This window comes from Mus pahari, chromosome 3 (genome assembly GCF_900095145.1).
Source record: "Mus pahari chromosome 3, PAHARI_EIJ_v1.1, whole genome shotgun sequence".
Lineage (NCBI taxonomy): Eukaryota > Metazoa > Chordata > Mammalia > Rodentia > Muridae > Mus > Mus pahari.
This window is the reverse complement of record NC_034592.1, coordinates 95888658-95901369: the sequence shown is the minus strand read 5'-3', so window position 1 is coordinate 95901369 and position 12712 is coordinate 95888658. Positions and strand designations below refer to the sequence as shown.

The window sequence follows — 12712 nt, the reverse complement described above, 5'->3', positions numbered from 1 at the left end:
GAAGGAAGGAAGGAAGGAAGGAAGGAAGGAAGGAAGGAAGGAAGGAAGAGGAAGGAACACTGCAGATAGAGGAAATCCTCAGAACAAAGGTTTGAGCTGTCCTGTTCAGTGAACAAGTAAACCAGGTTATCAGCAGCACAAACAGGGAGCAATGGAACATGGTCTAAGCAATGAATGCAGGCAGTGAAGAAAGCAAGGCTCACATGAGGCCTTCTAGAACACAGTCAGGACTTCTGAGTTACTCTGAGTGCAAGAGGAAGCCACTGGAAGGCTAGATGTCTCCACGGGATCACTGCAGCTGCTATCAAGAACAGACTGCACGATGACGAGGAGGTACAGGAAGTACAATTAGAAAGCTAAGATGATCCTGGAAAAGAAAACAGCATCCTGAATAAGGTCGGAAAGTAGCAGAGATGACAAGCAGCAGTCAGAGTTGGGTATGAGCAACACAGAAGACTGGGACAGGACAAGTAACCTAGCTCAAGAGGTCAGCTTTCAGTCGTTTCCCAAGACAGCTAGGTAGGAGAGTCTATGTGATGACAGATCGGTGGCCTGGATCTCTGGTTAGCTGTGAGGTTTCCAAGCAGCTAGTAAATATATTAAGAGTTCATTTAATGAGAAGTAATCCAAATGTCCATTGCTGAATGGGTAAACTAAATGTAGTATATATGTACAGTTAAATATTTGGTCTTTAAAAGGAAGGTAATTTGGACACAAACTACAGGATAGATGAATCTTTGAGAACATGCTAATGGAATAACTCAGTCACACAGGAAAAAAGCCAAGTATCATATGATTCTACTTGTCTGAAACTCCAAAGTAGTCAAACTCAGAACCAGGAAGGATGGTTACTAAGAGCTGTTTGGAAAAAAAGTGGATATTTGTACAATGACTCACACAATGTAAGCACTTCGAAGCTCTTTTGTAGAACAATGCGAAGATACTTAATACAACTGAACTGTACATTTTAAAAACCACGAGCTAGGCTTGGTAGATTATATTCCTACAGTCCTAAATCTGAAGGAGGAGAATCTCAAGGTTGAAGAAGCTTGGGATACACATAATGTAGTGGCTATTCCTGGTTGTCAACTTGACTATATTTGAAATGAACTACAATTCAGAATTGGAAGGCTCACCAGTGAACCTAATCTGGAAGCTGGGAGATAGAAGTTTCTGATCTGGATCTTGGTATGGAGATCTTGAAACACAGTGGTGATTGAATCCAGAAGATTAAGAAGGGGAGATCGCCGAGTCCAAGGTCATATGGGATTAAAGGTGTGGTAGCACACACCTTTAATCTGGGCTACACCTTCTGCTGGGGACCATATAAGGACATTGGAAGAAGCGAGTCTGGCTCCTGCTCTTTCGCCTTCTTGTTGTGTGGGACTCAGCAACTGCTAGATCCTTAGACTTCCATCCACAGCTACTACTGAACCATTGTTGGGATTTGGACTGCAGACTGTAAATCATCAATAAATTCCTTTACTATATAGAGCATATCCGTAAGTCCTGTGACTCTAGAGAACCCTGACTAATACACATAATAAGAATCTATATCCAAAAGACAAAAATAAATAAATGTAAAAATGAAGATTTGTGTTACACTGCGTCACAATTCAGAATAGAACAGAATAGAAGATGATGATATTTGCTTTGGGGGACTGCATTTTGGTGATACTGGGCATTTGTGGGGCAGAACTGAGACACTGTGAAGCTCAGGATGGCCTTACAACTTCCTGCCTCAACCTCCTGAGTGGTACGATCACCTTACAGTTTTGATAGAATGTGATTTTCATTTACAGTATTTACAAGACTAAAATAAATACTCAGTTTTGTTATTTTTAATATTTCCTTTGTTCATTAGTTTTTCAGCATCCATTCCTGTCTCCCAAGTCACAAGACAGTATGGGCTTACGACATGCTTCAGAGAGGATGACACATCATGCAGCTTATGTATAAAGCCATCTAATACAGCTACAAACATTACTAATGCTATTCCTGTATTTCTGGAAAAAAAAGCTGAGGGGGCAAAGTTAAAAACTGCCAGTGTAAGACCTTGTTTCACTTGGAGACTTATGCCATATGGCTTCAAGGATAGCAACTAGATAAAACCCAAGGAGCTGAAGGGGTCTGAAGCCCCATAGGAGAACAACAATATGAACTAACCTGTACCCCCAGAGCTCCCTGGGACTAAACCACCAACCAAAGAAAACGCATGGTGGGACTCATGCTCTAGCTGCATATGTAGCAGAGGATGGCCTAGTTGGTCATCAATAGGAGGAGAGGTCCTTGGTCCTGTGAAGGCTCTATGCCCCAGTATTGGGGACTGCCAGGGTCAGGAAGAGGGAGTGGGTGGGTTGGGGAGCAGGGGGAGGGAAGAGGGGATAGGGGATTTTCAGAGGGGAAACTAATAAAGGGGATAACAAAATATCTAATAAAAAGAAAAAAAAAAGAAAAAGAAATGAAGTGCAGTAATGAAGAACAGAGGAATAAAAAGGAAAATAAAGACTGAGCCCTCAAGACAGCATTTCACTGGGGGCAGGATGGCGTAGAGAGGTGGGGGGTGGAGAATATTTATGAATATGCACAAAGAAGATCATGTGACTTTAATCACAATGCTGGAAGGCAGAGGCAGGAAGGAGTTGGAGGACAGCCTGTCTACGGAGCAAGTTCTAGGCCAATCAGGGCTAGACCCTGTCTCACACAGACACATCTCATACAAAAGACATTTCCTAATATAAGAAGCTTTTAAACCAAATATAAGAAACTGAGAACAGTGGTAGTAATTTATTTATATTTAGTAACACCCTGTGGGGCCGTGGAAGGCTTGGTCCCTGGTTGAGCTAAGGCTTGAAGCCCCAGAAACCCTGAAGGGAGGGAATGTACTTCGCCTGATTCCTGGGCACCAGATTCCATCACTAGCCGAAGTGCCCCACTCCTATCCCCCATAGATTTGTGGCCATCAGTCGTGTAAGGGCAAAGTCCCAAACCCCTGCACTTGTAGATGATGTGACCAGTGGTTATGTAGGCTCAAAACAGATCTCCATTTTAATGAGATACCTAAAGGCCTGGAGGGCTTAGCCAATAAGTATTCCTTCCCAGACACTCCTCCCTGCAAAAGGTATTTAACCTCAGGCCCACCCTCAGAAGTGGGGTATGGTTTTACACAACTACTTTCTACCATGACAATAAATGTCTTAAAACCATGGACTGTCTCTTTTCATCAGGATCTGCGGTGGGGAGCCACGGAGAAGGCATTTACCCATTGAGCCGCCATCTAATCTATTGTAGAAGACCTCTCTGTACTCCCAGCCACCGCCTCCACCAGGCCCAAGCCCAAGCCTGCCGCTGTTATCAAACCAAGGACTACCCCAGCGGAACCAGCCAGCCTTCCCCTCCCAGCCCCCACGGCCCGGGCTTAGATCTAGCCTGCGGGTTCCCACTCAGTTCTCAGCTCTTCCATGGCTCCCAGTGGTGCCTGGGTGACCAAGAGCCTGAGAACCAGACGTCCCCGGCCTCCTCATAGGCCTGGAGACCTCCAATGTCCCCGTGCTGCTCTACAGCCCAAAACCCACTGGGGTAAGTGTAGTCAACTTCCCAAGTCCCGCCTCCCCTGCAGCTGTGCCCTGTGGCAGAGCAAACACTGGGACTCCACGACCCTACAACACCCTGCACTTGAAAACGGTTTTCATATATTTTCTTTGGTTCTCATGATAACCCTGTGATATCAGTGGGAAACGTATAAAGAAGCCAAAGCTAAGTTAGGCTCAAAGTTCTTGCCAACACATGAAGCATCTAAACTTCCAAAACTAATTTGATGGCAAACTTATATAATAGGAAAGAAACCAAACAAACAATACTATTCAAATAGCATTTTAAAAATACCTTGGAATAAATATGACCAAGAAAGTAAAGGATCTGTACAATAAAAATAGTAAAGACACTGAAAGCAGAAACTGAAGATACCAGAAGATGAATGGACACACCCCAATCATACTCATGGATTGACTGAGACTGAAAGGCCATCTTACCAAAAGCAATCTATAGATTCAATGCAATTCCCATCAAAGCTCCAATACAGTTCTTTACAGAAATTGAAAAATCATTCTTAAATTTCATATGGAAATAAAAAAGACTAAGAATAGCCAAAATAGCAACAATCCCAGATTTCAGCTGTATTACAGACCTATAGTAATAAAACCAGCATGGTACTGGCATAAGAATAGCCATTGGGATCAAATTAAGGATGCACATATAAATCCACACTCCTACAGCTACCAGTCAATAATATACACTGGAGATGATGTTGCTCAAACTAGTCTGCTACATATAGAATGAAACATTGTATTACTCCACACAAAACTCAATTCCAAATGGATCACATATAACCTGATACCCTAGATCTGACAGACCAAAAAAAAAAAAAAAAAGGAAATCGAACTGGTTGGTGCAGGAAAGAATTTTCTGAACAAGATCTCAATATTGTAGCGATTAAGACCAACAATTAATAAATGGAACTTCATGAAGCCAAAAAGTTGTACATCAAAGGACACCATCATCTGAGTGAAGAGAAAGCCTACAGAATGGGTAAAAAAATCTTTCCCAGCTATACATATGACAGAGGGTAGAATCTAGAACATATTTTTTAGAAAAACCTAAAAATTAAAACAAACACCACAATTAAAAATGGGGAGTGGCACTAAGCAGCGAGTTCACCAAAGCTGAAATTAAGTGTCTGGAAAACTTTTTTTATTAAAAAAGTAATATGATGACAAATGCTGGAATGGATGTGGGTAAAAGGAGCTTACTGCTGAGGGGAGTGAAAACTAGTGAAACAACCATGGAAATCAGTATGGAGGCTCCTCAAAACTATGAAAATAGATCTAGCTATCCCACTCTTGGGCACATCCCCACAGGACTCTCCAGCCTACTGCACAGATGCTCACATTCAGTACTGCTCTATTCACAACAGCAAGGAAATGATAACAAAATTTGGGATACTTAATTTATACAGTAAAATATTTTTCAGCTATTAACAAAAATGAAAATATGAAATTCACAGGTAATTAGATGGGGCTGGAAGTAATATTTTGAGTGAGGTATCCCAGGAACAGAGAGACAAATGTCACGTCATCTCTCATTTGTGGATATGAGCTTTGAGTCTTCAGATATATATGTTTCATTTGGAAGTTACTAACCGGGAGAAAGGCTTTTAGAGGAGAGAGACTACACTTGTATATAAAGGGATATAAGGGAATCATGAACAAAGAGGGATAAGCTGGGGGAAGGAGGGACAGAGGAGAAGGTGACTGGGAGGGAGAAATAATACCAAAGATTTTTCAAAAGAGTTATACTGAACCTACTAATATAGAAGCTTCCTAGAATACTTCCTAGATACTTACCTAAAAAGAGTTAACCATAAGATGGGGCAGGACTCCTGCTAAATAACAAGTAAGCAGCCCAGTCTCGGGAATAGGCTGCTTCTCTTAGAGCTGCTGGTTATTCAGGTCCCATAGACCTTCAAGTAGAACAGGCTACTGCCTGTGTTCTTGGTTATCCTCCAGGGTTTGGAGATAGGACACAATTGCCAAAGACAGCAGATATGAGTCATAGAAAACAGAGCTATCGAGCTGGTGCTGGCTTGGAAGCTTCATCCCTACTGGCTAGTTTTCATGGTGCTGGGAAGTATCATGCTTGCTACCAGAGAAGAAAAGTAATCACCAATCATTCCCAGAAAGGAATTCTTCTAGTTACAGTAATGACTGGCCTGGCAAGAAATGCCCAGTGGTACAACAGTGGCACAGAACATCATGGAGTAACCAACCACCTTCTGCCTGGCCCTAAGGTAGTCACTCCCCAAGATGAAACCTACATCTGACACCATTACTGGAGCAAGAACACGTGGCTAGACAGACCATAGGTTGTAGAAGCTACTACTATTATTCTGCTTAATGGACACTATATTAAACCAATTTCTAATGACTTATGATTATACTCATTGATCAATGCATTTTTCAACCCTCATCTGAGAAGCTGCTATTTGTAGTAGAAGGTGACTAACAGAGACCCACAACTGTCCGAGATGCCAAGAATAAGAGATTTTATTATGTTCAGCCCTAAATGGAACATATATACTGCACCCTCTTCTCCAAAAGCTCAGGAATAATTCCAGAGCTGGAAAGAATGTATGAACCTGAGGCTGTAGATGATCATAAAAAAAAACAAAAACAAATGTCTTTTGGCCACAATACATGCAGCTGGACTTACGAACTCACAGTGGTTGGACAGGATGCACATGATCTGTACAAGCCCAAACTAGACTAAACCCCATCATGGAGAGAGGAGCTGGGCACAAAGTTCCACTTTTAGCAGAGTGGAAATTGGAAATCATTAGCTGTTGAGAGATGAAGAGTCAGTTTTCTATAATACTATAGCCCTTGATTGTTGACCATATTCTAGTTGAAGGACACACATCCAAGAATATTGGGGGCAGCACAAATTGGCTTTGATGGGGAAGAAAAAAGATACAAGAAAGGGAAGAGGAGGTGGATCTGTGACTAGCTGGAGGAAGGTGGGTGAATATGTATAAAATTCTCAAATAACTAATAAAAATATTTTAAAACAGCCAGATTATAAAATAATAATTATAATAATAATGATAATAATAAATTTTGACCTGGATTATGACTTTCCCATTACATTATACTGGCTTTAAGTGTAGGTATAAGAATGAATTATCATTAATATAATAATATATTATTTATGTATATGATTAATATATTAGAATTAATTATTAAGAAATGAAATAACCAAGGGTAAATGTTACCTTATAAAGCTTTGATGAAGTAATATTACAGATCACATAAGAAGCTACCTAATATGTAGGAGCAACTGGATGGTACCCACAGATGACCATGTGATGCCTACTGTTAGCACTTCAGACACACTGTGTACTCAGATAAGAGGACTTCATCCCCCATCCAAAGACCATGGCAGAACATGGGACTAAGAGGCAGCTCACAAGGTCATAGAATCCAATTCAAAGCCAGATAAAGAAAAGAAGAGAAAAGTTAGGAAAATGCCAAGAACAACTGCACAGAAGAAAATGCTTCTGTGTAGCCTTTAAGCTAGTGTACTTGTGTTAATACTTCCCATTGCTTCTAAAAGGAAGATTCATAAACATTTATTAATTTAAGTACAAAGAAACATTTAAAATATCCATTACATTATTATTGGCTATTCAGATCATTACATTATTATTGGCTATTCAGATCACTTCTACCTGTGGTTTTTAGGCTTTGGGATGTGATTCCACCTTCTCACTGCCATCTTGACATTATTAGATCAATAAACTAAAAGTTACTTTATCAAATATAATTTCAATGTGTTAGAATATCTTTAAATATCTCTTTAGAACTTATTAATCCTTTCTTAGAGCCTACAACTGGCAACAGTATTTAGCAAGATTATTACTTGTACTGTATCTATTTTTAATGTATACTGTATTCAATGCACACAAGCTGATATTTCACTTTGTGACAAATTTTTTGTTAAAAGTAGTCATGAAAGCTGTGACTCAACCTAAGTAAAAACAATAAATAAAAAGTGAGGATGATTCATAAAGCTGAAATGACTACAAATACAGTCCCTAAATGATTGATTCTAGGGGAATTTTCTTACTACTATCATATGAAACCTGCACATTGTCAGCTGTAGATAGGATTTTTAAAACCCTTAAAAACAATAAGGGTCCCAAAACCAGAGAAAAAACTGTCTGGGCAGTTTGAGGGGTTTAGATCACATTATAACAATCTTAGACACAAAAAGGGATAGGAAAACAACTGAAAAATTCTAAGTGAAACTCAAAAATGAAAGCAGAATTTTAGCAACCAATATGAAAATTAGGTGAACATTAGATTTATTAGACTAATAAAGCAGGTTCATCACATCCACTGTGGGTCAATATAATTCATCCATGCTAACAATAGCAGCTTTACAAGGTGGTGGTGGTACATGACAAAAACAAGCATACAACAACAACAAAACAATAACAACAAACAATAACAAACCCAGCATCTCTAAGGAATTCTCCAAGACAACATTACGAGTTATTATTCTGAGATTAGGTTCTACTTTGTTGCCCAAGATGATACTGAATCCTTGAACACAACTGATAGTCTCACCTCAGTCTGCCTAATGGCATAGATACCTGGTACAGTTACCACTAACTCAACATGCAGCTGAGAATGGAGGTGCCTTAGGCTTTCTGTTGCTGTGACAGAACACCACAACCAAAAGAGACATGGGGAGGAAAGGGTTGATTTCATTGTGTAGTTTGTAGACCATCATCCTAGGAAGTCAGGACAGGGACTCAAGGCCAGGACCTGGAAGTTGGAACTGATGCAGAGGCCCCGGAGGGACACTGCATACTGGCTTGCTCTTCATAGTTTGCTCTATTTCCTTTCTTAAACACACTAGGACCAGTCCAGGGGTGGCACTACAACAAAGGGCTGGGCCCTCGAACATCAATCACTAATTAAGAAATTTTCCTACAGGTTTGCCTACTGGTCAATCTTAAAGAGGCCTTTTCTCAATTAAGAGTCCTCCCCACCCCCCACAGATATGCTTAGGTTTGTGTCAAGTTGACAAAACCAACCAGGACAAGTGGCATGTCTGAAATCTTAGTTACTTGGGAAGATAACATAAGAGAATTACAAATTTGAGGACAGTATGGGCGACATAGTGAAACTTTTTTTTTTTTTTTTGGTCTCATTTTTTTTTTTTTTTTTTAAGGAGGTGGCTTTAGAAGAATAAGTATGCACTTATTAACTACATGGTTATTAAGAAGGGGAGAAGGGGGCTGGGGAGATGGCTCAGCGGGTAAGAGCACCCGACTGCTCTTCCAAAGGTGCAGAGTTCAAATCCCAGCAACCACATGGTGGCTCACAACCATCCTTAACGAGATCTGACGCCCTCTTCTGGAGTGTCTGAAGACAGCTACAGTGTACTTACATATAATAAATAAATAAACTTAAAAAAAAAAAAAAAAAAAAAAAAAAAGAAGGGGAGAAGGGAGATGGAGAGCTGGCCCAGGGGTTAAGACACGCTTCCAGAGATCGGGGTCCAATTCCTAGCACCCACATGGCAGCTCACAACCCTCTGTAACCCCAGGATCCAACACCCTCGCAAAGGCATACACGCAGGCAAAACACCAATGCACATAAAATAAAAATCAAGTATGCTGGGCTGGAGAGATGGCTCAGTGGTTAAGAGCACCGACTGTTCTTCTGAAGGTCCTGAGTTAAAATCCCAGCAACCAAATGGTGGCTCACAACCATCCATAATGAGATCTGATGCCCTCTTCTGGAGTGTCTGAAGACAGCTACGGTGTACTTGGATATAATAATAAATAAATCTTAAAAAAAAAAAAAAAATCAAATGTTTTAAAATGGGTAGAAGAGGCAGCATGTCTTTAACCCCAGCACTCAGTAGTAGGCTGAGTTCAAGGCCAGCCTGGTCTACATAGTGAGTTTCAGGACAGTTGGGGTTACAGAGGGTCTCCAAAAAACAAAAACAAAACAAAACAAATCCAACAACAAAAAGGTGTGGGGAGGGGATGGGGTAGGGCATTATATTAGCTACTTTTTCACTTGTGTGACCAAATATCTGACAAGCAATGTGAAGGTTTGCTTTGGTACAGTTTCAGCTTTAGCTCATCCTGGTAGGGAAAGTATGGTGGAGATCATGGAGGAAGTGGCTAAGGCACCTTACAACTCTTAGGACCAGAAAACAGAGACCTTGTGCCAGAAGTGAAGCTGGGCTATATATAATTCTTCAAGGCTTGCCCTCCACTATACTATCCACCTGTACTATCCATGCATCCCAAACCAAGGTTCCAGTCTTCCAAAACAGCACCACCAGCTTGGGACCAAGTATTCAAACATACAGGCCTGTGTGTTTCATCTTACATTCAAATCATGATGTTGGGTCTTACAGCCATCTCATAAGACAAAATACATTTAGTTCTAGTTCCAAAGTCCCCATAATACTAACAGTCCCCAAACCGTTCAAAAGTCCAAAGTCTCTCATGAGAGTCTGAGGACAAGGATCACTTGGTAGAGTGTGAGCCTTGTACGCAAGATGAGGTTCAATTTCTAATATCTTAAACACAAAAAACTATGATCTGCTATAAAAATAAAATAGAAATTAATATGATTTCAACCAATGACTTAAACATTCCCATTACAAAGGGAAGAAACAGGAAACTGACAAAGATTAGATCAAATAAAAATTCAGCAGGCAAACAAGCTGTAACTCCATGTCCAGCATTCATATCACATGGTAACATCATTTGGGTGGCACTGCCTCTTTAGCTCTCACTAGCCACCCAGGTGGGTTTTCTTGTGCTAGCTCCACTCTATACAAGCAGTTTTTCTTGGCATATGTTCCAAGGCCCTGGCATATCCAACATCCTATAGTTTCTACGGCAACTTACTTCATTTGTTGACCATTCAGGGCCTTCCTGTAGGGACCCCATAAGACAAAATACATTTAGTTCTAGTTCCAAAGTCCCATAAGACTGCAGTCCTCTAGGGACTTGCATCTACAAGCCCATGCCTACAAAACCCACACAAATGGATGACACAAGGTTTGGCTGCTTACTGTGTTACAGCTAGTCCCCTTCAATACAGCTACAGTTGCCTGGGAGAACCTGCATAGCTAAACCTGCGGTAACATGTCCTTAGGTGGTCCTGGTAGAAAAGGGAACTTCTGTTGTAATGTGGTCTGTTCAGACACTTCTTCCCCACTCCTTTCAACTGCATTTTGACGCCTTGAAGCCTCTGATGGACAGGGTCTTGCCCCCATTGGTCCCTTTCCTATAACTATACTAATATCCTGAACATTATAGCTTGTCTGCACCTATCCCTCCATGACTGTAAATGTGTTCACTTCCTTCCTTCCTTCCCAAACTATAGTTTTTCACATCTTCTTGCTCCACTTTTTATTTTATTTCCCTTTGTAATTTTACTACAAGCAGCCAGTAACCACCATGCTCCAGACTCAGTGTCAGTTTTATTTCCTTCACCACATTAATTAGCACATGACTTTTAAATTCAGCCTCACTTAAATTTTCAGAACATACATGACAAGACATAGCCTGATTCTTTGCTAGAATACATCAATGGCCTCTATCTCTATTTCCCAGAGTCCTTGTTCCCGTCTGAGACCTCATGAACATCATCTTTATTGGCTACATTTCTCTCCCCATTTTGTTCCTCTCCTCCCTATCACAATCATCACATTAAACTCTGCTTACAGCATTCAAAGGTTTCTCTAGCCCACAGCTCCATAATTTTCCATATTCTTCCTGCCTACCAGTTCAAAAACCTATAAACTAGTGATCAGGTTTATTAAAGTGACAACCCCACTGTCTAGCACCAGTTTTCTACAGTAGTGACTTTTGCATCACTGTGACCAAATACTGAAAACAAAGGTTGATTTTGTCTTACATTTTCAGTTCATCATGGCAGAGAAGGTATGGTCAGTTCATGGTGGTCGCCATGAGCAGCTGGGGCACCTTACATCATGGTGGACTAGGAAACAGAGCTCAAGCTAGAAGTAGGCCTGATCTATAACCTTCAGAGGCTCATTCCAGTGACCCAACTCTATCAACCATAATTTCTACCCACAGGCTCCATAACCTCCTAAAACAATGCCACAGACTAGAAATCAACAACCAGATCCTGTAGAGGATACTTAAACGTTTAAACTCTACCAGGAGTCACAGGCATTAAAGACAATACTGAGAACATTTTTGATAGTTTAAGTCTTTATTGATTCCATGCCACAGACAGACAATTAAGACAAAAATCCCTGTACCCACCCTTGTTTTCTTGAGATCGCCAGCACTTGTTATCCTCCAGAAAATGAATTTAATAAGCTCTTATGAAGTGGAAAAAGAAAAAAAGCAAACTATCTAGGGAAACCAGGCAGCCAGCGAGAAAAAACACATTTAGAATTAACAGCTGATTGGACCAGCTAAATAAAGATGCTGTAGCAGTCTCTAAAAATAATCATAAGAGCAGAGTGGTGCATGCCTTTGTTCGTACCACGTAATCGCTGGGACAGTGAGATCGCTTAGTGGGTAAAGTGCTTGCCATCAAGCCTGACAGCCTGACCCTGACGCCAGGGACCCACAGGGTAAGAGTATTCTTGCAAGTTGTACTCTTGACCTCAATACATACCTTCACATACTCCCACAAGTTCTACTCTGTACTACTCACACACAAATATAAATTTAATATAACTTAATTGCTTAATATGTTTCTAAAGTTTCAAATACAGAAATTAAACCAGAAACAATTACTACATATGTAAAGTTAAATTTTTTTAGTATGTATGTATCAACACAATTTGATTAGTAAACATACTTTGAATTTCCATGTTTAAAAAGTAGAAATGGGCTCAGAGGTTAAGAGCACTGACTGCACTTCCAGAGGTCCTGAGTTCAAATCCCAGCAACCACATGGTGGCTCACAACCATCTGTAAAGGAGTCTGACACCCTCTTCTGGTGTGTGTATACTTACCTAAAAAAAAAACAACCAAATAATTCTTAAAAAGTAGAAATGGAGGCTGGAGAGATGACTCAGTGGGTAAGAGTGATTGCTACTCAAGTATGAGGATGCGACTTCAAATCCCCAACACTCATGT

General features: G+C 40.6%; 1 protein-coding gene across 3 annotated transcripts in view; it reads right to left on the bottom strand.

Moving 5' to 3' along the window:
• Slc12a6 (solute carrier family 12 member 6) overlaps nt 1-12712 on the bottom strand; it is a 93775-nt gene that overhangs the window by 50922 nt on the left and 30141 nt on the right. The window lies entirely within an intron of this gene.